This window comes from Protopterus annectens, chromosome 7.part1 (assembly GCF_019279795.1).
Source record: "Protopterus annectens isolate FY-2018-M chromosome 7.part1, PAN1.0, whole genome shotgun sequence".
Lineage (NCBI taxonomy): Eukaryota > Metazoa > Chordata > Ceratodontiformes > Protopteridae > Protopterus > Protopterus annectens.
In genome coordinates this window covers 378740590-378761284 of record NC_056740.1, presented here as the reverse complement: position 1 = coordinate 378761284, position 20695 = coordinate 378740590, and the positions used below count along the sequence as shown (strand labels likewise).

The 20695-nt window shown below is 41.9% G+C and overlaps 1 protein-coding gene across 1 annotated transcript in view; it reads left to right on the top strand.

The window, feature by feature from the left end:
• Nucleotides 1-20695, top strand: part of MYO5C (myosin VC) — a 1763334-nt gene that overhangs the window by 1731638 nt on the left and 11001 nt on the right. The window lies entirely within an intron of this gene.

The following is a 20695-nucleotide window of genomic DNA, read 5'->3' as shown; positions in this document are numbered from 1 at the left end:
TCACCTCATCGACACCAAAGCATCGACTGTTCATAACATCGACATTTCAGGTAAGCGATCTTCCCCCTTACAGGACCCATGGTAGCACTTGTTTCTCTGTTACAACGCGTAAGGTTTACGCGACTCTTTACAATTTGCATTGTCCTTAACTTCGTAATAGAGAAACAAGTGCTACCATGGGTCCTGTAAGGGGGAAGATCGCTTACCTGAAATGTCGATGTTATGAACAGTCGATGCTTTGGTGTCGATGAGGTGAGTGTCGATGTTCTGACTGTCGGTGAATTCATAGGAACCCATATATATATATATATATATATATATATATATATATATATATATGTGTGTGTGTGTGTGTGTGTGTGTGTGTGTATATATATATATATATATATATATATATATATATATATATATATATATATATATATATATACAGTATATTGTCTAAAAAAGTAATCAGGACATCATCCTCGTCTTTTTGGAGACAGTACACAGCTATAAACAAACATTCCTCTTGCAGGATAGCTGAGTAAGGGTTTTTACATTTACAGAGATTAGTCAGTTTAATTAACTTGCTATACATATAGAGTCAGTGAATGTGGGGATTTAACCTGCTGTATACATATTAGTCAGTGGCTGAGAAGATGTAGCCTGCCGTGTACAAAGAGTCAGTGGATGAGGGGATTTAAACTACTGTGTACATAAAAGTCAGTGGATAAGGGGATTTAGCTTACTGTAGTTAACTGGTTCACTGGTCTGTATTTCCAAATTCTGTGAAAATGCTATGGATTTTTAATGATTTTTAATTCTCAAACAGTCATAAAATACAGTTTACTGGTATTATTCTTGTAAAACCCCCAAATCAGTGCCTTTGCACATAGAGTCAGTTGCTAAAAGGGTTTAACCTACTGTACACACAGAGTCAGTGGCTAAGGGATTTAACCTACTGTGCACACAGAGTCAGTGGCTGAGGGATGTAACCTACTGTGCACAGAGTCATTGCCTGAGGGATGTAACCTACTCTGCACACAGAGTCATTGGCTGAGGGATTTAACCTATTGTACACACAGGGTCAGTGGCTTTGGGTTTTAACCTACTGTGCACATAGAGTCAGTGTCTGACAGGATTTAACCTACTGTATACATAGGTGTCAGTGGATAAGGGGATTTAGCTTACTGTATACATGAGGTCAGTGTATGAGGGGATTTAGCCTGCTGTATACATAAGATTCAATGGCTGAGGGGATTTAACCTACTGTATACACAGAGTCATGGTTGAGAAGATTTAACCTACTTTGTACAGAATCAGTGGATGAGGAGTTTTTACCTACTGTATACACCGAGTCAGTGATTGCGAGGATTTAACCTACTATATACAGGGTCAGTGGATGAGGGGATTTAACTTTACTGTATACACTGAGTCAGTGGTTGAGAGGATTTAACCAACTGTATACAGAGTCAGTGGATTTGAGGATTTAAATTACTATATACATAGGGTCAGTGGATGAGGGGTTTAGCTTACTGTGTACATAGGGTCAGTGGATGAGGCAGTTTAGCTTACTGTATACACAGAGTCAGTGACTGAGAGGCTTTAATCTACTGTACACCAAGTCAGTAATTGAGGTGATTTAACCTACTGTATACAGTCAATGGGTGAGGGGATTTAACCTACTGTATACACAGAGTCAGTGGATGAGGGGATTTAGTCTACTGTATACACAGATTTGATGGCTGAGGGGATTTAACCTAGTGTATACATAAGTCATGAAGGAGGGTGTTGCATAACCGTCATATTCTTTGATCTATGGTTTCAGGTGCTTTATTGTCCAGGTAAGGTCACATAGAGTTAGTTGTCAAGAGGGTTTAACCTACGGTACATAGAGTTAGTGGATGAGAGGATTTAACCTACTGTTTACATAGTCAGTGGCTGAGGGGATTTAACCTACTGTATACAGAGTCAGTGGATGAGAGGATTTAGCCCACTGTTTACATAGTCAGTGGCTTTAGGGGATTTAACCTACCATATACAGTCAGTGGATGAGGGAATTTAATGTACTATATACATAGAGTCAGTGGCTGAGGGGATTTAACTTACTGGTCATAGAGAGTCAGTGACCGAGGGGATTTAATCTGCTGTGTACATAGGGTCAGTGGTTGAGGGGTTTTAACCCATTGTCAGTACAGAGTGAGTGGCTGACAGGATTTAAAATACTGTACACATAACAGGGATTCTTCGGTTTTCAAAAAAAAAAAATTAATTTCCATTTTCATGGCATGACGTCCAGGAATTTTTAAATGTAATTTCCATTCATTAAAGTAATTTCATTGTAACTTTCATCTACATCAATATATGTTGAACATTAAAACAGATTCTAGGCACAGAACACTCAATAATGTAAGCTGGCAATATTATAAATCATAAACATAAGCAGAAATACATCTTCTAGTAAACTAGTTCTCTAGGTTACATTGCCAAATTCTGTGAAAATGCCACGAATTTTCAATTCTCAGACAGTCAAAAATGAGATTTTCCTATATCAATCCTGGAAAACACCAGAAGCCGTTTCCATGCATGTATAGTTAGTCAATAAAGGGATTTAACCTACTGCATGCATAAAGCCAGTGGCCAAAAGGATTTAAACTACTGTAGATAGCAAGTAAGTGGCTGAGGGATATAACCTACTCTGTACATAGAGTCAGTGGTTGAGGGGATTTAACCCACTGTACACATAAGAGTTTGTGGACGAGGGGATTTAGCTTACTGTATACACAGTCAGTTGGTGAGGGGAGTTAATCTACTGCGCACATAGGGTCAGTGGAAGAGGTGTTTTAGCCTATGTATAAACAGAGTCAGTGGATGGGTGGATTTAAACTACTGTACACATAAGAGTCAGTGGCTGAGGGGATTTAATCTATTGTATGCATAAGTGTCAGTGGATGAGGGGATGTAATCTACTGTACACATAAGAGTCAGTGGATGAGGGATTTAGCTTAGTGTACACATAAGTCAGTGGATGAGGGGATTTAACCTACTGAATACATAAGAATCAGTGGATGACAGGATTTAATCTACTCTACACATACAAGTCAGTGGCTGAGGGGATTTAGCTTAATGTACATGTAAGAGTCAGTGGCTAAGGGGATTTAATCTACTGTATACGTAAGAGTCAGTGTATGAGGGGATTTAATCTACTGTATACATACGAGTCAGTGGATGAAGGGATTTAATCTACTCTACACATAAGAGTCAGGGGATGAGGGGATTTAATCTACTGTATGTAATCTACTGTATACAGAGTCAGTGAGCTGTCCATTATCCCTATTGCTAATCTGGTTCAGAAAGTTCAAAAGTGCAGCGCAAAAGACCTTGGGAGAAGGGAGGTTCTCCTTGACTAGGTTAATTTATAAACATCATTCTGCATTTTCACTGCACATGAGCTTGCCTGCTTGAATGGGCCTGCTGTTTACGTGAGGAATTTCTAGTTAAGTAGCAAAATGGTCACCTTGTTTATTTTTGTGCTATGTCCAAACAATATAATTGCTGTGTCAGTTTTTTTTTAATCATAAAGATAAGAATACCATTTTAACATATTTACTTACTCGTAGTTCTTTGGCTATGAGGCAAAACTTGGAATACTGAAAGAGCATGACTAAGATGTTCAGTCTGCCCAGGAGTATTATCATTGTGAAATCCAAGTCGAGAGAATCCAGACATTCTGGGGAAAAAGCTCTCAGGAAAGAGATTCATCATCTACATTTTCATCAGACCTTTGTGCCTCTTTGTTTCCCTTTCCAGTACTTCCTGACTCCATAATGCATGTCAGTTTCCTTTTTATATTGTTGTTTTGCTTAGTCTTCACATCTCAAGGGTACAGTTCCATGTTTCCACTGATCTTTTTGGAAGCCAGTTTGCTTTTAATTCTTAGTGATATTTTGTTCGTTTTAGTCTTAGAATTTCTCTAAGTTATTCTTCAGCTTCATACATCATTATCTTAAAACATTCTAGTAAACAGTTGTCCCTCAAAGCTTTTTACAGTACAGTTATGTCACTCAATAGCTTCCTGTAATAGAGACTGTAACCCCAAAACAGCTCCATCTGCTTTCGTATGCCATGGTTTCTAGTGATTATCCCCCATGGAATCACCATGTCATGAAGGAGGGGGTTGCATACCCTTCATATCATTTGAGCTGTGGTTTCAGGTGCTTTATTGTTCAGGTAAGTCACCTTGAGTAGATTGGTCTGAGAGACAGGCCCAGAGAAACAGTGATCTAGAATATCCCCTCCATAATAGTTCATTTAAAGAATATAAGAACCTTGTCCAGTATGTGGATACCAGGATGCACTTCTAGAGCTAGGTCTAGTGTGACTGGTATCTTGACGACTCAAGTAGCCCAGTTGGACTTGGTCCATAAAAACAGCATGGAGCTGCCATGTAGGCTTATTGCCTAAGGCTGGAGGTCAGGTGTGATGCATGTTCCTACATTTAAAGCTTTATTTTATTCGCTAATTGCAGTTCCTGAATTTAGCACATTCTAAATTTACTTTTCCATCTCTAGTTGTAAAATGCCTTTCTATCTCTTAATCTTTTTACTGCCATTTTCCATATTTTACCATCTGCTCTTATTTTTGTAACTTATTACCCATGTTATTGTATTATTTTTGCTTATTACATTATTGCATTATTTCTGCTTATTTGCCATAATCTTCTGACTTAATTTCTTGTTTAGCTTTCTTTTTCTTGTGCATCGTTTCCTTGTAGAGCAGCTAGAGATGGGTTCTCATTGTGTGTTCAAGGCTTAAAAGTGTGAGGCCCAAAAGTCTAAGTAATTAAGTGTGGTTATGGGGAAATATATACAGTGTGTCTGAAATTGTTTCATCTCAGAAAATCCTCTCTTAATTTCAGTATAGCAGTCTCCTAGATAGCATATGTAAGAAGCAGTGGTATGGCAGGAGAAAATAATTTGTCTCTCTTAATAAAAATTGCTTTTAATGTGTACCAGTGATTTTTGAACTTCACTTACATGGGTTGAAGTGTGCTCCTTTTGGAGATGGGACACTGCTACTGATTCCTCCAGTGTTTTTCCTTAATCCACTTTTTTGGCCTTCAAGATTCCCATATCCTAAATGCATTACTGTTTTATTCCTCCTTTTCAGTTCCATTATATTATTTCTCGCTTAGAATATTGGCAACCTGTACATCGTACACTGATTGGAGAATGAACGTGAGTGCAAAATGTAAAAAAAAAAAAAAAAAAAACGAGAGAGAGACTGTGTGTGTATGTGAGATCGAGAGAGTTGGAGAGAAAGTGAGAGCAATTGTGTGTCACTGAATGCAGAGGAGACTGCATGTATGCATGTATGTGTGAGAGATCAAGAGAGAGAGAAAGAATAATCTTGTGTGTGTGAATGTATGTATGAAAGCAGAGGAGACTGTGTGTGTAAGAGATCAAGAGCAAGAGAGAGGGCAATGTTGTGTGACTGAATGCCTGTATGAAAGCAGCGGAGACTGTGTGTGTGAGAGACTGAGAAAGAGTGAGACTAATCTTGTGTGAGTGAATGAGTGCATGAACGTAGAGGAGACTGTGTGTGTGACAGCAGAAGAGACTGTGTATGTGTGTATGCGAGAGAAGCAGAATGGGCTCTGTGTAAAATTGTTGCATTTTACTTATTTATTTTTTGAGCAGTATATTATTTATTTTATGTATTTTTGATGTAAAATGTTTACCCCAACACCATTAGCATATATTACAGCAAGTTTAAAATATTAGGCGGAGGAACTATTTTACATTAAAAAAATGTAAAAAAAATAATATAGTACTTAAAAAAAAATAATAAGCAAGTAAACACAACAATTTTACAGCGAACCCATTCTCTAAGCACAGTAATGCCCTCCAAGGTGTGTGTTAATGTGTAAGTGTTGAGGCCCAATGCCACCCCTGGGCAGGTGCTAAATTATCCATTAACACACATCCTGTCAGGCATTATTGATTGCTTAAACCTCACATGATTTTGTATATGAGGCATCATGTTTCTGTCCATATTTTGTACATTTTTTTTAAGTTTGAATTTCAGGCTGAAGCAGTTGTATTTTGTCATAGGTTCATAGGTTCATAGGTTCATAGGTTCATACTAGGCTATCTGCCCTAGGGCATTTATAAGCCTAGCCAGAGTGTGTGTGGCTTTCACCACCCCTTAGGATGAGAATACTATACCCATTAGTTTGCTGTGCCTCTGTCCAGCAGTGATACAGAGATGATTCCCGGGGTAAACCTACGATCTCCCATCCACTCGTCAAGATTTCTCTTGAACAGAGTCAGTGAGGGGCTCTGCCTCACATGGACTGGGATTCTGTTCCATAGTGTAGGGAGTCTCTGGGTGATGAATCTGTCCCTCCAGCACGTCCTATTTATATCCGTGTTGAGGTTTAAGTCTCTTGCTCTCGTGGCTCTGGTGGATTTGGATTTTTGAGGTGGAGCATGTCCATTAATTCCGGGTTGGACATGGCCTTGTATGTCAGGCACAGATCACCTCTGAGCAGACGGTATGCGACTGAATAGAGCTGGAGTTTCTTCAGTCGGGCATCATTATGACATATGTTTGAGCCCCTTTATCCTTTTGGTGAGGAACTTTTGGGGTCTTTCCAACTGCTGCAGGTGTCGGGTAAGGTACATTCGAATGGGGCGTTGTACTCAATCATTGGTCTGATAAGTGAAGAGTACAGGGGTACAATGACCTCTCCTGATCTGGATGTGAATCCCTTCATGATCAGGTGGGCAATGTAGAAGGTCTTCCTAACCACTTTGGCAATGTGAGTGTCAAAAGAGAGGTTACTGTCAACTTGGGTCCCCAGGTCCCTGATAACTTCTTCCGTGTTTAATGGATTACCACCTATGTGGTAATTAGGGATTACCTTGTTTTTCCCAAAGGGTATGACTATACATTTTTGGCATTTAGCTTAAGGCCATGGCTCTGGCACCAGTTATCCATTTCTATGAGACCTTTCTGGAGGATGTCTGTGTCTGATGGAGTGTCAATTATGGTGCCCAGTTTGCAGTCATCTGCAAATTTTGTCAACCACAATCCCCTATGTTTGCCTGCACTTCAGAAAAATAAATGCCGAACAAGAGGGGGCCCAGGACTGAGCCCTGTGGGACACCGCTCGTGACCGGCTTAGAGTCTGACATGGCACCAGCAACTCCAACCCTGTGTGTTCTGTCCTTGAGCCAGTTTGCAACCCATCTTGTGACATATGGGTTTACATCTAAGCTGGTGAGCTTTTCTATGATGCCCGAGTGGGGTATTGTCTCGAATGCTTTTGCTAGGTCAAGGTAGGCTGTGTGAACTGCCTTACCCTCATCAATGGCCTTAGTGACTGTTTCGAAAAAGTCGACCAATTTCAAGAGGCAGGATCTGCCCTTGACAAAGCCAAATTGGGTAGGATCCAGTGCCTGTAGGTCCCCAATGTCTTTATTTATGAGTTCCATTATGATCCTCTCCATAGCTTTGCAGACAAGGCTCGTCAAGCTTATGGGGTGGTAATTTCCAGGGTCTGTAGAAGCACCGCCTTTGTGGAGTGGGACCACAGTTGCCGTATGCCATTCTTTGGGTACGTATCCTGTAGTAAGGCTAAGATTAAACAGCAGCCTTATGTGTGGGTTTAGTTCCTCATTGAGTTCGTGTAGTACACATCCGGGGACACTGTCCGGTCCCATTGATGCTGTGTTTTTTGCTTTAGAGAGAGCAGCTCTCACCTGGGCATCTGAGATGTTTGGGAGGCTAGACTCTGGTGGGATAGATATTTCTCCTTTTGGGGGGGAGGGAGGGGAGAAATTTGCACTGAACCTGTCTGCCAGTATGTTGGCAATGTCTGTGGGTTCAGTGATTTTTTTATCATTTTGGACTAATTCTGAGCATATCTGGGAGTTTCCACCCAGGTTTCTAACATGGCTAAAGAAGGCTTTATGATTGTCTTTTGTGTCATTAGCGATTTTTCTCTCAAAGTTGGCCTTGGATGATTTTATGAGTGATCGTAGTTTTTTGCTAGTATTGATCAGAGATGCCTTTCCATTTAAGGATTTTGCTCTGTCATGTAGTAGCTTTCTCCTCTTGTTGTAGAGTTTGTTTATGGCTGGAGTCCACCAGACCGGGCGCCTGCCTTTGGTGGAAAGGGTCTTGATTTTATTAGGGATTGCTTGATCCATACATTCCTGGAGGTGCTCGTAGAAGGCATTTGTAAGGGTTTCAGCGGCGTGGGTTGTGGTTTCCACTGGCTCGGGGGCCTTGAAGGATACCACTCCCGTCTTAAGAAGTGTGAAGTTTGCTTTTGAGAAGTTCTTCACTGTGGCCTTTTGCTGGGGTGGGGTGGGATGTGGATCTCCAGTGAGATTAATTTATGGTCTGATCTCACCAATGAGGGATATACTTCCGGTGTGGAGCATTTTGTCCCCATGTTTGTGATGATCAGGTCTAGTATATTTTCTCCTCTTGTGGGAATGGTGACTAGTTGTTCCATAGCATTTGAGTTTATGAACTCAAGGAACATTTGGGCTAGGGTGTTGGGGCTTGAGTAATGTTCCCAATCTATGTTTGGGTAGTTGAAGTCACCCAATATGATGGTGTTTGGAGAGACATTTATACTCTCCAGTGTCTTCAGGAAGGCTGTGTGGGTTTCCTGAGTTTGAGAAGGTGGTCTGTAGCATGTTACAAACTGTAGGGCAGTTTTACCTATGGTTAATTGCACCTGGATGGTCTCCGATGCTTCGTGCATTGCCACTAACCTGGAGGTGTGGGTATTCTTTATGAATATGGATACTCCCCCTCCTTTTGTGGTTCGGTCCGGATTTTGGGGCCGGAACGCATGATATGAGGTATAACCTGATAGTGCTGGGGTGCTCTCAGGAGCCTTGAACCAGGTTTCAGTCACAGCACAAACATCGATGTTCTCCATACTGAGGAGGGCTTCGAGGGCGTGCATCTTGAGGTTTAGACTTCTGGCATTGAGCAGTATTACCCTTAGTTTTTCTCCATTTTTGTTTTCTAGGGCGGTAGGTTTATCATTTGAACCTTGCCTAAAAAAGGCACTATGGGGGTGGCAAGAGCCTTTGCCAATATCCGGAAGCCCAGGGGTGACAGGTGCAAGCCGTCCCTTGCGAAGCAGTGTGGCTTGTCAAGCATGTCATCCCAGGCAGACAGACATTGGATCCCCTTAGAATGACACCAGTAATTAAGCCAATTATTAAAGCTGATCATTTTGTCTCTGTATTGTGGCATCATTCTTGGTGAGGGTAGGATACTGCTCAGGGTCAGGGTCATACTGGCCTGGGCTCAGGGTCAGGGTCATACCGGCCTGGGCTACATAATTGTGGCTGCTTCATGCTGTGGGCTTATTGATAGTGAATATAATTGTAATTTTTAATAACTTAACAATAAGTATTATGTCCCCTGCTATAATGTTTCCAAGTGCTTAGGACTTTCATGGATTCCATTTGTTAACTCAGAGCATTTTTAAAGATCAAGTGCAAAGGATTTATTTACCATTTATTTGTGTCATAGTTATGTCTTCAATTTGTAAAGCAGGCTTTCTGATTCTGTAATGTGTAGTTTTCACAGTAGTTACTTCAGTGGATCTATATGTATTAAGTTTAATAAACTGGTGTTTTTGTTTACTGTTTGCTGAGCCGTTGTCCAATTACTTCCAGATTCTATGGCAACCAACATTTTCAATAAAGCATTAGAGGAATAAGAAATAGTTGGTGGTTTTCTGTATTCCGCAGCAAATGTTATTGCAAAGTAACCAGACTGCAGCACAATCAGTTACTCAGACAATAAATCAGTAAATAAGCACTATTTATACTCAAGTGGAAAGTTACAAAAGTAAGATGGAACAGGATAAAATTATTTAGCAAGATTTATAGTGCTTAGCAAACAGTGAAATAAAACAGATGCAAAACAAATGAACCATTGTCTACCAATGGATTGATTGGTCAGTTTTAGGAAGAAAACTATGGATGTGTAAATCACATACATTCCAGATTTGTCCAGAATACCAGTTACAGAGAAAAAAGAAAAGAAAGAGAAACCATAGGAGAGTGAAGTTTTTTACCAGCTTTGAAAGTTATTAAAAATATGTATCACTGTTTCACAAATAACAGCATACCTCTCAACTTCTTTGATTAAGAATTTTGTACAAACCCAAAATTAATGGGAGGACAAAGGGCCAAATCAGGGTCAGTTTTTAAATGTGTCTTTAATTCACTTAAAATTAGTAGAGCAACAGGTTTTGCATCACTATTTAATTTCAAACAATCGGAAGAATGAAACTCAGTGATTTACCAGAAATTCAGAATATTTAAGATGTACAGGGCAAACCTCTGACGTAAAATCAGGAACAGCTGAGAAATTTGGACAGAAGGCATACTGAAATGCTCCTCTGAGGAATTATCAGAATTAAAAGCTGTTACACACTCCAGTATAACACACATTCTGTTTCACTGTAGTGAACTGTTGTCTCCTATAGCAGTAACCAACAACTGGGTGTGGTATATTGAAGATTTACCCATGGTTGGTGTCATTTAATGCCTGGGGCAAAGCACAAATGATTAAACAAAGGCAACCGTGGTAAATCTTCAATATATCACACCCAGGAGTTCGTTATTGCTATTGTACAATGACATTACTTACTTTTCTTAAATAATGTCTGTATAACAGTGCTGTGGTGTTCTTCTGCTTTCTTTCTGTATCCTGGGGCTTTCATGATGTACTGAGCATGCTTTGGAAAGGAAGCTACAGAGAAAGAAATATTTCTGTTGCTGCTTTATTTATTCATTCATTCATTCATTTATTTTTTTAAAAAGTTTGAAATCCAGACAGTTCGGAGGTACAAGAGGGACGGGGCAGAAACACAAGGAAAATCTGGTATGTTTCTTTAGTTTTGCATAACATACCTGATTTTCCTTGTATTTCTGCCCCGTCTCTCTCATACCTCTAAACTACCTGGATTACAGATTTTGTGCTTCTCGACCTGAAACGTAGCATATATTAATAGAACAGGGTCCCCTTCCATAGCCAGTGATTATAGGTCCAAACTCTTCCACAGCACCAGGTTAAGATCAGATAGCCCTGGAGACTTCTACTTAGACATCTTTCCTTACTGTCTCGACAACGGTGCCTCCTGGTCAAGGAGAGTTTTGGAGCCGCAAAGGCGGGATTGGAACTCAGATGGTGGAGCTGACTCCAACTTTTTTGGAACCCCCCCCAGGGCTTTGGCTCTAGATAACTTAGCTCCAGTGTTGTCCTCAGAGCTAGCCTCGATCCACTGGCTGAGTCAACTTTCGAGGATGAGGATAGGGCTTTGGGTGGACCAAGGAGACTGGTATCCGCACTGAGTTCAGATACAACCTGACTCCCAGTGGATCCTCTACCTCTTGCCTCTCACTTTTATCAACAGGAACAGACACACCTAATCACCTTTGAGGCAACTTGATGTTCAAGCTGTCCATCTGTCTCCAAGGTGTCTCCCTCAGAGCCCCTGAAAGACATTCCCCAGAAAAGGACAGGCAAATGGAACCATCTAGACTCCTTTCCTGAGTCCATCACTGAAGACATGAACTTAGATGATGGAGAAGGATCCCAAAGATCCCTACCAGAGGACATCTCATTTTGGGATATTCTGGAATTGATGAAGCAGAGGGAGGATAGTCCACAGAAACTCCTTTCTGATGAGTCCATGTTCCTTGAAGATTTTGGGTCTGGCCCATCGACGTCCTGGGTGGGCTACCTTTAATAGATCTTGTTCCACAGAAAGCTTGGAAGGAACCTGATGTGGCAGAGCCTATCCCAATAAAGCCAGACAAAATTTTGGTTCCACCGAAAGATGAGAAACACTGGACAAAGGGACCACCTGTAGATGCCATGGTGGTAGTAGCAGACACACAAAAGGAACTATCTGATGAAAGTTCCTCTGTCATCATCCTAACAGGGAGTCATGGTCATTGGATAGACTAGGGAAATGGACATATGCATCAACAGCCATTGCACTTTGAGCACTAAACTGTCTAGCACACCTTACACATTTCCAAAGAGATTTGATTAAGGAGATTTCCAAGTATCTTTCAGGTAGTTTACCTATGGACGTCCAAAAGACAGTGGACGTCCAAATATTTACCTTGCAATCAACCTTAAATGTGGCATGCAACTGCTGATGGTACATCAGGGGCAGCTGGTACAGGTATTACCATGCGATGTATGCCTGGATGCTGCTAGGGAATTTTGTGGAAAGCTTTTTGGCATCCTTTATCAATGCCCCCTATGAGAGTTCACCTTCTTTGAACGTAAAGTAAAATAAATGCTTACCAAGAGCAAGAAGAAAGTAAGACCTTGTCTGCAGTGAGAATCCATTTTTCTACTCCTCAAAGATCCTTTTTCAGGAATCAACGAGGAGGTAGAAAGCTGTGGTTCAAAAAATCCTAAGGTTTTCACCAGGACAGTCCTGGGGAATAGACCTCCCATTGCCTGAGAGGAAGAAGCTGACCTCAAAACCAAGGTTTCTGTAGGCCCTTCACTAAGAAACCTAACTAGTGTCCCTGAATGGTTGCCCAAACTGCTTCATTCTGGAGGCAGTCAGGGGATACTTATCCTTGCACCATTTAGCCTGGCATGCCATAATTTCTGACTCATGGGTGCTAATGATAATCACCAGAGGCTATATCATATCTTTTTTGGCTTCCAGAAAGAAAAGATTGAACATTCTTGATACATCACCCAATCACACATAAAACAAGTAGCAGCTGGAGGACAAAGCACCTCTGGATTTTGTTTTTCTACATCACCCAATCAGTTGGAATCTGCAGCAACAGAAGTATCAAAGTTGCTAAACAAATAAGCCATCCAGCCAGTCTCACCAGGCCAGTTAGGATCCGGAGTCAATTCCAGACTCTTTTTCATTGCAGAAAAAAACAGGGAACCTCAGACCAGTACTGGATTTCAGCAACCTAAATCAGTATATCAGACAGACAATGTTTGCATGGTCACAGTGCAGTCCATTGGATGCCTACTATCCACATCAAGGTCCAGAAGCAATCCAGGTGATTTCTTCCCTTTTGGCTAGAAGCCAATCACTATACAGCTCAGCAAGCTCATGCCTGGTGCCCTGCAGAGTTCTACAGCAACAGAGAGAGACAAAAGAGAGACTTTGGAGTGATTAAGTATAATTTTTCTGCATTTTCTTGCTGCCTTTATCTAATTCCGCCTAAAACGCCGATTCTTCTAGAGTTTCTGTGATTTAAAAAGCTTGTTTCAGCTACATATTGTACTTATTTTACTGCCTGCACTTAAACAGGTAATTTAAACACAAAAATGGCTTTGTTAAAGTGTTGTAGGCTAAACATTCAAGTGTGATAGCCATTTCTGTGCATTTAAAGTGTTTTTTTGATTGTATCTGCTTTATTTTCTGGAAAAAAAACAAAAAATAACAAAAAAATATACTTGCTTTCCTGCCTTTCTAAACTAGTATAGTGCATTTTTCAGGTTAGTGCTGAATTCAGGGCTGTGTTACAAGTTTCTGTGTTTCCCATACCTTACTTGGATAGAAGGAAGTTTCTCTGTTCACTGTGAGAGAGGGAGCTTTGAGCAGCCTATCTGTCCCTGGAGGAGTGGTTTCAGCCCAGAAATTAGTAGTTTAATGGCCATTTTGGTCTAATTTCTATCACTTTCATTTTGTTTTGCATGCCGGGCAGCACCGGTTAGCTAGGCTTTAACTATTCCCGGCTCCACAAAGTCTACTGTTCAATTTTTCCCTTGGAACTAGGCAAACTTTCAACTTAAGCACTCAAGCCATTCACTTCTCATCCTGGCACTTGCTCAAAATTCAAAGAAAGCACTAATAAACCTTAGCACTAGACCCTCCTATACTGTAGAGAAGGACAAGGCTCTCTATTCGACCTTATCAGCCAATCATTAAAACAGTTTAGTGTACCCATCCAGGCATGTCCAAAGGGCAGTTTCAGGTGTACTCTCCGGTCCAACTGATGAATCTGGGCATTTTGAGGTAATGTTACAATTGCCTCATGTACACAGACAACCCTCTCCTCCTTCCACCAAACACTAATACAGGCGAGAGATGCAATTATACAGCCAAACTGGATGCTAAGCTCTCTCAACCCAAGACTGGACCAGGCAGTCAAGAGGAGAAGGGAATTACTTGCATCACACCACCAGTCTCACATAGACCTGTGAAACCAGCACCGGCAAAAAACACACATAAATACACGGAAACAGACAGGCTCTAAATAAAAATCTGCAAATGCAACAGAGACCTCCAAAGCAGACATCCAAGCAACCTCCACCCCCCAACACAAACCATGAAACACATACTTCACAAAACAAGTGTGGCATGCAATCAGATCCCTTAAGGCAAAATAACATACCCAACACACTGGTAATAGGTGACAGTATAGTCAGGCACACTGACGTCCCAGTCACTAGGCTGAACAAGGAGAAGGTTACTGTTAGCTGCCTGTTGAGTGCCAGGATCTGCTACATAACACAAGCATTCAGGTCACTCCAGAACAAATGCAAATATGATTCTGTCATTGTCCATGTTGGTGTGAATGACCTGAGCCGTACCTCCCTGGACTACATGTAAAGAGACAGGGAGGAGCTCTCTGATCATGTAGCCCAGGCTGGTATGACCCCTGACCTTGAGTAGCATCCTGCCCTCACCAAGACTGATACCACGGTATAGAGAAAAAATTATCAATTTCAACAATTGGCTAAGCTTCTGGTGTCATTCAAAGGAGATCCAGTGTCTGTCTGCTTGGGATGACATACTCGACATGCCACGCTGCTTCGCTAGAGATGGCTTGCACCTGTCACCCTTAGGCTTTTGAATACTGGCCAAGGCTCTTGCCACCCCCATAGTGCCTTTTTAGGCAAGGCTCAAAAGACAAACCCACTGCCATAAATAGCGCAAGTAACAAAAAACTGAGGGTAATGCTACTCAATGCCAGAAGTATAAACCTCAAAATGCATGCACTCGAGGCACTCCTCAGTATGGAGAAAATCGATATACGTGCAGTAACAGAAACCTTGGTTTAAGGCTCCAGAGAGCACTCCAGCACTACCAGGCTACAACTCATACCATACATTTAGGCCACAAAACCCGGACCAAAATACAAAAGGCGGGGGAGTATCCATATTCATCAAGGATACACACACATCTAGGTTAGTGGCACAACACGATGCTTCAGAGATCATCCACGTGCAACTAGCAACAGGCAAAACTGCTATTCAAATTATAGCTTGTTACAGATCACCCACGATGTCCCAGGACCCCCACTCCGCATTCCTGGAAACACTGGGAAACATAAAGGTCCTACCAAACACCCTGATATTGGGTGATTTCAATTACCCAAACATTAACTGGGAGAACTAGTCAAGTACAAACTCCCTTGCCCAACATTTCCTAGAATTTATAAATTCAAACACCCTGGATCAACTGGTCAACACCCCCACCAGAGGAGACAACATACTGGACCTGGTCATCACCAACATGGGCGACCAGTGTTCCACACCGAACGGCAACCTCTCTTTGGTTAGATCTGACCATAAACTAATCACTCTGGATATTGACATTCTGCCACTGCCCCGGTCAAAGAAACCACTGTGAAAAACTTTTCAAAAGCAAACTTCATATTACTTAAGACCGTGGTGGGAAGTTTCAAAGCCCCCTTGCTAAAGGATAATGCTGTCCAAGCTGCAAAATCCTTTACTAATGCACACTACGGGCACCTACAAGAATGCATGGATCATGCTATCCCAAACAAAATCAAGATTCTCTCCTCTAAGAAAAGGAAACCAGTCTGGTGGACCCCTGCCATAAACAAGCTATACAATAGAAGTAGGAAACTAGTACAGAAAAGAGTAAAATCCCAAGAAGGGAAGACATCACTGATCAGTATCAGCAAGAAACTACATTCCTCATAAAAAATCATCCAAGGTTAGCTTCGAAAGAAAAATTGCTATGGACTCCAAAGATAACCACAAGGCATTCTTTAGCTATGTCAAGAGTCTAAGTGGCAATTCTCAGACCTGCTCAGTGTTAGTGCAGAATGGCACAAAATGCACTGAACCGACTGATATAGCCAACATCCTGGCAGACAGGTTCAGTGCAAACTTCACGCCCCTCTCACCCCCAAAAGGGCCCATAACTATACCAGAATAATGTAGTACCCCTGAAATCACAGACACTCAGGTTAAAACAGTCCTCTCCAAAGCCAAAAACACAACATCAATGGGACTGGACAGTGTCCCAGGCTGCATCCTACAAGCTCAAAGATGAACTAACCCCTCACCTAAACACACTGTCTAAACTCAGCCTCTCCACAGGCTATGTGCCCACAGAGTGGCGCACAGCAATGGTTATTCCGCTCCACAAAGATAGAGCCACAACCTGGGAACTATCACCCTATAAGCCTGAATAGCTTGGTTTGCAAAGCTATGGAGCACATCATCATGGAACTCATTAACAGAGACATTGGGAACCTCCAAACACTGGACCCTACCCAGTTCGGCTTTGTTAAGGGCAGATTATGCCTCCAAAATCTGGTGGACTTCTTTGAGACAATTGCCAAGGCTATAGATGAGGGAAAGGTGGTCCATACAGCCTACCTAGACCTCGCAAAGGCTTTCGACACCATTCCCTGCTCAGGTATTATAGACAAGTTCACCAGCCTGAACATAAACCCGTATGTCATGAAATGGCTTGCCAGCTAGCTCATGGACAGAGCCCACATGGTAAGAGTTGCAGGAGCTAGGTCTGACTCTAAACCAGTTACAAGTGGCGTTCCCCAGGGCTCAGTCCTAGGACCCCTCCAGGCAAGCACAGGAGGACTCTGGCTGACCATGTTCGTAGACGACTGCAAACTAGGGGCTATAATTGACTCTCTGGCTGACACAGACATCCTGCAAAAGGGTCTCACTGAGACAGATACCTGGTGTCAAAACCATGGCCTCAAGCTAAATGCCAAAAGGTGCATAGTCATCCCCTTTGGAAAAAACAAAGTACCCACAATCTATCACATAGGTGGTAGCCTCCTAAATACAGAAGACATAATAAGGGATCTGGGGACCCAAGTAGATAGTAACCCCTCCTTTGATAATCACATTTCCAAAGTGGTTAGAAAATCCTTCTGTGTGGCCCACCTAATTACAAAAGGGTTTGCATCCAGATCGAAAGAGGTCATTGGGCCCCTTTACACATCACTCATCAGACCCATCATAGAGTACAATGCCCCATTTGGGATGTACCTTACAAGACACCTGCAACAACTGGAAAGACCACAGAAGTCCTCACCAAGAGGATCACTGGCCTCAAGCAGATGCCCTATGCAGCTCGACTGAAGAAACTCCAGCTGTACTTGGTTGCATACCGCCTACTCAAAGGTGATCTCTGTCTGACATACAAGGCCATGTCCAACCCAGAATTGATGGACATGCTCCACCTAAAGAAAACCATATCCCCTCGAGCCACACAGTCTAGGGATCTAAACCTCACCACAACTATAAATAGGATGTGCTGGATGGATAGATTCCTGTCCGAGAGACTTCCCATGCTCTGGAACAAGATTCCAATCTACATTAGGCAGAGTTCCTCACTAACCCTCTTCAAGAGAAACCTTGACGAGTGGATGGGAAACAGAAAGTTTACCCCAGGGATCACTTCAATGGCTCTGCTGGACAGAGGCACAGGGAACAAATCTAAGGGGGCGGTGAAAGGCAACACATTCCGGCTAGGCTTATAAATGCCTTCGGGCAAATAGCCTAGTACCTACCTATGAACTACCATTTCAGGGCACTGACATTCAGTTTCACCACAGCCCTCCAGGTGTTCATCAGAATTATTGCGGTGGTAGCAGCTCAGCTCCAACTGCAAGGAATCCAGGTCCTCCCATATTTAGATGATTGGCTCCTAACTGCTACCTCCTACTATTGCAGCACCAAACTTTCCTTCTTACTCTTGAAAACCAATTGTGAATGTCAGTCAACCATAAAAAGAGCAAACTGCCTTTAATGCAGAACATAGAATTTATAGGATTCCAGATAGACACAGTCCAACAAATTGCAAAACTCCCCATTGCAAGAGTCCAGTCATTAAGGTTCATAGCTTATCAAGTGATTCAACATCCATGCCCACAGCCAAGACACATTCTCTTTCTTTTAGGAATGATGGCCTCTACTATTACACTGGTTCCATTAGCAAGATACCACATGAGAGTCCTACAGTACAGTGGTCAAAGAAATTTCACTCCCTTCGAACCAGAATCCGACTTACTCAAGTATGCAGGAATCACACAAATTGGCAGGTTACGTCTCTTTCAGTACTATAGGGTACACCCCTTTGCCCACTTGCTCCCAGAGCCACAGTCATCACGGACACCTCCCTTCTACAGTGGTAGGGACATTTCAGAGGGAAAACAGTTCAAGGGATGTGGTTATCAACAGAAGCCAAACTTCACATCAGTATCTTGGAGATGAGAGCTATCCGAGTGTTGCAGGCTTTCCACGACCTCCTACCCAAGGGTTTAATTTCTGTAGACACAGACAGTATGTCAGTAGTCTGGTACATCAGCAAGCAAGGTGGAACATGTACATGCCCTCTTTGCTAAGAGGTCATGCGAGCTTGGCAATGGGCAATGTCTTCTAACCACTTTCTAGTAGCAATGCACATTCCTAGGACATCAGTTATATTCATGGACAGGTTGAGCATGACTATCCTATTTCCTCATAAGTGGTCTCTCAAGCAAACAGTGGCAACAGAGATTTTCAGCCGCTGGGGCCAACCTTACTGCAACCTCTCTGTTTTTTATATCAACAACAAATGCAGCAGTTATTTCATTTTCATCCCTCACAGGGACAGTCATCAAGAAATGTTTTGGTCCATTTTTGGCCCCAGATCTCCTTTATGCTTTTCCACCAGTTCCTCTTCTCACGAAATTCATTCAGAAAGCCATGAAGTGCAAAACCAGGGTAATCCCCCATTGCTCCCTTTGGCCTTGGCAAGTATGGCTCCCTTTTCTTTGGCCTCATCTTTTGCATGCACCATGGGTACTGGATCTCATTCCGGATCTGTTTAGTTACTCATCTGAGATGCCTGTATTGGATTTCAAGTCCCTAAAACTAATTGCATGGTTTCTGCAGTTTTAACAATAGTGAGAGATGCCAGGCATTTATCCCCTGCAGTCCATATCTTAGAAGGAATCTACCAAAAATACTTACAAAAGCAAATGGAAAAGGTTCTCTGTTTGGGCATCCTTGAATGGCTTAATCCCTTTCCCAGTCCCTCTACCAGTGATACTGGATTTTCTTCCTGAACGTTTTATGGAAGGTTCCAGTTACTCTGCAGTTAAAGTGCAGATGGCCACCATTTAAACTTTCCTATAGAACATAATGATTCATCTGTTGCATCTTTTAAGGTGACCAAAGATTTTTTTAAGGGAACATTTTTATTGAGACCACCTGTTCGAGATCCAGTTCCACCTTGAGGCATTACAGTTTTACTACAATTTTTCACCCAAAAGCCCTTTGAACCAGCAGCATTAACAGATGTAAAATTCTTCTCCTGGAAGGCTGCCTTCCTGATTGTCATTACATCAGCAAAATGAGTTTTGGAACAGCTAGAACTTTCCTGCAAGCCGCCCTTCCTTATTTTCCACAAGGATAGGGTTTTCATTGAGAACAAATCCCTCCTTCCTTCCGTAGGTGGCATCAAAATCAGACTTGAATCAAATTGATTTTCCTGTATTCTTTCCAAAGTTTACTAACATGGGAGAACATACCCTTCATACTTTAGATGTCCATAGACAACTCAAGTTCTATTTATATCATATTAAAAACTTTACGAAATCAGATCAGCTATTTGCCTTTTTCCAAGACAAAATTAGGACAACATGTGTCAAAAGTTATGCTTTCTAAGTGGCTAGCAGATTGCATTTCCTTTGCTTATAAGACAAGAGGGATGTCTTATATTAAAACCTAAGGTTCACTTACCAGAGCACTGGCAAGTTTCAAATGCATATACAAAATCAGTACCTGTCAGTGGCATACATGCAGCAGCAACCTGGTCAACAGCTCATACCTTATATACAGTATCTCATTACAGGTTGGATGTGCAGTCTAGAGCTCGCACATCCATCAGCTGTGCCATTCTCAATAATGGCCTTCCTTGAGTCCACCCATACCCTTTCTAGGTAGCCCGGGAATCAGTCCCACACATTGAATCAGACAAAAATAGACAACATCAGGTACAGAAGTTATGTACGTACCATAATGATAGATCTGTGTTGTCTTATTTTCATCTTATTCATTAACCCTCCCTCCTTCCCCCTTCTAAATTGCCAATTTATATCTTCTGGAGCTTGACTAGACCCTGTCTGCCTCCTGTTCCTCTTCCTTTGTATAGTGGATAATGTTGCCAAATCTCTTTTTTTTTATTCCTTCCTACAGTTATGAGAAAACCTTTGAAATTAGTCACCAAACTCGAACCAAGGTAAATTAGCTGGGCAGAGGGAGTTGTGCATAGGGAGGTCAGAGCTCTCAAATCCAAAACTCTGCTATAAGGCACCAAGATCAGATCTGACAACCTTCACGTTGAACCAGACAAAAATAAGACAACACTGATCTGTCGTAATGGTAAGTACATAAC